This window comes from Panicum virgatum, chromosome 3K, assembly GCF_016808335.1.
Source record: "Panicum virgatum strain AP13 chromosome 3K, P.virgatum_v5, whole genome shotgun sequence".
Lineage (NCBI taxonomy): Eukaryota > Viridiplantae > Streptophyta > Magnoliopsida > Poales > Poaceae > Panicum > Panicum virgatum.
The window spans coordinates 46,643,620-46,648,346 of NC_053138.1; the positions used below are offsets into that span (position 1 = coordinate 46,643,620).

At 44.8% G+C, this 4,727-nt stretch overlaps 1 non-coding gene across 1 annotated transcript; it reads left to right on the forward strand.

Annotated features, from left to right (window-relative positions):
• Positions 1–4,019: 4,019 nt before the first annotated feature.
• LOC120701623 lies at positions 4,020–4,126 on the forward strand. Its single transcript, XR_005686188.1, has one exon. It is a non-coding gene; the product is annotated as a small nucleolar RNA R71 (small nucleolar RNA).
• Positions 4,127–4,727: the final 601 nt, after the last annotated feature.

The following is a 4,727-nucleotide window of genomic DNA, read 5'->3' on the forward strand; positions in this document are numbered from 1 at the left end:
GCTGTCACCACCTGCCGGCTACCTCTACAAACCGTGGGTTTAGTTGACATCCAGCAACTCTTAGCTAATCTAGACACCATGTCTACACTAGTAAGGGATACTCTAGTGTCCCGCGTGGAGCCCCCACCCTCCAGATGGATAGGCATCACACTAGAGCAATCATACGAATACTAGAGCAGTTGATAGAGTTCTAAGAACAAAAGACTAACCATCTCCAGCACAGGGCGATCATGCAATGCAAGCATTGAATAATAACGCAACCATGACAAGAAGCATATACTCGATAACTCAGAATATACTTCAAGCAGATATCGGTAACCATAGTCTAATTCAATTACAAACGATCGATTATTACAAGAGAGAGCTAGAGATGAACCCATACCAGACTCTCGAGCAACTCCGGCGACTCGATGACTCCTAGACTTCTCCAAAACTCCACTAAACCTAAAGAGTATGCAAGGAATGCAAGAGAGGAAGTGAGAGGTGTGGTGTGTGTGTGTGTTCTATTCTTTACCCCCCTTCTATTTATAGCAGGGAGCCACTAGCCGCAGCACCCCAAACCGACGATGTGAGCCAACAGGGAAGCGCCACGTGCCTTGGTTGAGGCGGTGGGGCCCACGGGCCTGGCCGGCCGACCAGGTAGGTCGGTCGGCCTGCCCGGGCCGCCAACCACCCCCAACTTCCTGGAGTGGGCTTGTCTTGGTCTCCCCTTGTCCTAAAGTCGAGGCACGGCCTGCCCCAGCTGGGTTTGCTTCAGTTCTTGGGCTTCACTTGGTCCATTTGAGCTTGAATCGGTACTCTGATATTTTCTATGATTTTGTGTCGGGCCAAAGTGTGCTTGTAACCTGCATATTAGCTTGAAAACACAACTTGCATATTCTAAAAGGTAAAGTGTGATTTAGAAACTTTATTGGATAAGGATGTGTGTAAGAAATGCAAACTCTCATGATTTTCTGATCAAGTTGACGCCTAGAAATGGTTGTTAGTGAGCGTCAACAAGATCCTCCAAGCTGTCCTTTGCTCGTCCCGAGCAAAGTAGGACAAATCAGGTTGTTGATCAGAAAATCACTTTGACTCATACCTTACCTATCATGTCATAGTCTGAAGCAAAGAGATTCATCCGTAAGCTTAAATAAGTTGGTTAGCATACCTTTGCTCAATTTCCTTACTCCCTCTTGGGGCTTTTAACTGTCTCCTTGTCTTGGGCTGTTGAGAGTTAGAATGGTGCATAAAGCAGTACTTACTTGTTCATAGATCCTCAATCCATCTGGAGACACTTTTTTGAAAGATTTTTGGAAACATGGCAAAGCTCCAGGATAACTCTCTCGAGGCACTCATCTTGTATTTCCTTACCAGGACAGTGTTTGCCTTTGATCTTCCCTACTACTACAAGCCTTTGTGGAGCTCAAGGTAGGATAAGAACAGAGCACACTTGTATTCTATTTATTGTAAAGTCAAAGAGAGGATCCATGGAGAAATAAGTCATGCAATCTCGATCAAAAGGTGCAAGTGTATGAATGGATGGATAGATGGATGAATATGGCTTACTCCTTGAGGTAATGGCTTTTCTCTCTCGAATCATCCCTGTCTCTCTCTCTCTCTCTCTCTCTTTTTTTTGAGACATGGTTACCCCTTTTTTCTCTCCTTTTTTTTGGGTCATGCTTCTTTGGCATGCCATCTTTTCTCTTCTTTTTAGGGCAACCATAATCTGACTTTCTTTTATTTCAGGAATGTTCTACGAGAGAGATCACCAAGATATGGAGCATTTATAGATGTGAAGTGGATGGTGGTGCTAATTCCCAGTGTAGGAATATAACAAATGGATGGGACGTGTACGTGCTTATGATCGAGAAAGCATGAAGAGTATCTTACTAGGGTCACCCAATTTGACAAAACTCAACAGAATATTAAGCAGCATATGTATAAGGGTTTTTTCATGGAATATGACATATGGCTCTGGTAGGACATTGCATATCGCTGGAAAACTTGCCTTTTAATTTTTTTTTCTTTTTCGAAAACAACTCCAGACTTCAAGCATCACTAGAACAAGCTTGCAAAACCTTATTTACCATATCTAAACTCACAACAACTTAGACTCGGATTAAGCATATGCAACCCACGGAACTTTCAGGTTTATTGGCAACATATTTGTATAACCAACGAATATAAACTCAAGAGAACTCTTATTTTCAAACTAGGCACAACAGACATGATAGAGCAAAACAAAACTCATCCTTTCTACTTATCAAAAGGGAGTTAAAACATTCTTACCACGTATCATGGAAAAGGGAAATAAAGCAGTAAATTTTTATTTTGTTTTTGGAAGTTTTTATCAACTTTTATTGAAAGCAAATAAAGGGATACGGTTGACTTAGGGGAGGGAACCTCCCCCAAGCTACCTCTTAGTTTAGGGTCAAAAAGCAGGACCTTTCTCCATACCTGATCAGGTTGAGGTCATTTTGTCCGTACCTGGAGAAGTAGTAGCGGTCGATGACGTCTTGTTCTTCTTGTGCCACACCTTCTTGGTCTTCTTTGATGGCGTAGGCGGCACAGGAACAGGATCCTCGGATGTTGGATAGACGATTTCCAGATCTTCCCATACTGTATTGGTGATGAAATCAGGGATCTTCTGATCATCTTCCACTGGCTCGGTTGGTGGAGTATGAATTTCTCAATCCTCCCAAGCTGGCTTGGAAGAGGGGTGATAGTCTTGATCATCCCAACCGGGCTATGCCCATAACCCTTGTTTCTTACTATCCTCATAAATCAGGAATACCTCTTTCTTGTTTTGGAATTTAAATTTCATGGTCTTTCCCTTGATACAGAGGCTGATTCTTCCTCTCCCCACATCAATTCTGGCATTTGCATCCTTGAGGAATAGTTGCCCAAGTATGAGCAGAATTCTAAGATCTCCTTCCATATCAAGGACTGCGAAGTCCACCAATATGTAAGTATTCTTGACTTTTACCATTAACCTTTCCACAACTCCTTTTGGATATCTTATCGTAGAATCTGCCAGCTGAACACACATAGTGGTAGGGGAAATTGATGGATAGCCTAGCTTCTAGAAAGTCACCTTGGGCATGATGTTAACGCTGGCTCCAAGGTCACAAAGGGCGTGATCAAATTCATAATCAAAGATTGAGTAGCTGATCACTGGGGTTCCGGGATCTTCTCTTATTGTGGCTGCCAACTCGCCCCACGCACCTCTTCTTGGGCGTGTGAGCTTCTCTGCATAGCTGAGGGACGTCCTGCTAAGGGGCTCTTTCCACATAGCATTGATGACATTCACGCTTTCTAGAGTTGATTCGGGTTGCCCCGGAATCTTTCCTAGTTCAGCAGCAGGTGTAGCAGCAGCTTGTTGAGCCAATTGAGTTTCTAGCGCCTTATTGAAACTCAGCTGGTTCTTCATAGTAGTGGAGAATCCGTCCATCTTGGCATGGATGGTCTCCATAGATTTGTCTGTAGCGGCCAACTTCTTCTGAAGGGACTCATTGATCTTCACTTGGCCGTAGACAAGATCTCTCAAGGTAGGCTGGTTAGGTCCGAAAGAATTCGAATTCCCATTACCTCCTTGGTAATATGGGCGTGGTTGATTCCACCCCTGACCTCCTTGTGGACGAAATCCATTGCCATTGAGGAATAGAGCTTCTTCTTGGGTTTCTAGGCAATTGTCGCCCGAATGTCCAACATTCCCGCGGACCTCGCACGTCATGTGAGTTTCCAAGGCTTGAAGTATTTGCATCTGAGCCTTATCTTGGGAATAATCCTCAAATTTCTTGTGGAGGAGATCAATTTTCATAGCGAGCATGTCGGCCTCCTTGACGGAGTGCATACCTTGCTGGCGCAGTTAGAGGCGATCATCGCTCCAACCTTGGTTGGAAACCATCTTCTCGATCAATGATGTAGCTCTTTCAATGGTCAGCGAGAAGAAAGCTCCACCCGCAGCGGCATCCACATAATCATGGGATGACTGTGTCAACCCATTGTAGATGTTCTGTAGAATGAGCCAATTATCCATTCCATGGTGCGGACATGCCAGAATATACTCCTAAAGCCTCTCCCAAGCTTCCGGAATTGACTCATTTGATGCCTGCTGGAAGTTTGAAATCCGACCACGAAGAGCATTTGTTTTGCCTGTCGGGAAGAACTTCGAGAGGAACGCCTTGGCACATTTGGCCCAAGTATCCACAGCAGCCTTGTTAGCATAAAACCATTGCTTCTGTCTCCCCAAGAGAGAAAACAGAAACAGACGGAGCCGGATTGCATCTTACGATACACCCTTGATAACAAAAGTATTGCAGAGCTCCAGGAACTGCTGGAGATGAGCGCTGGCATCCTCATTGGCCCTGCCACAAAATGGGCTGGCCTGCACCATCGTAATGAGACCCGTCTTGATCTCGAAGTTTTCTCCTCTGGTGTTAACCTCGGGTCCGGTCGGGACCTGGCTAGCAGACGGAGCAGAGTAATCACGGAGTGTCTTCTGGGCCATAGCTCTAGGAGCTGACGATGATGCGATGACTGGATCAACTGCCGAGAGTGATCTCCAAGGTGATACGAGACGAGCTCGCGTCCTCCTCAAAAGTGACTCTGGATCGGAATGAATGTTTTGCGGCAAGTCGAAACCGGTCATACACTACCCTATTTTCATATCAACGAAGACAAGAAAACAAAGCCAAGTTAACCTGTTTAGCAAGCGAATACCAATTTCGATTTTGTTCATAACT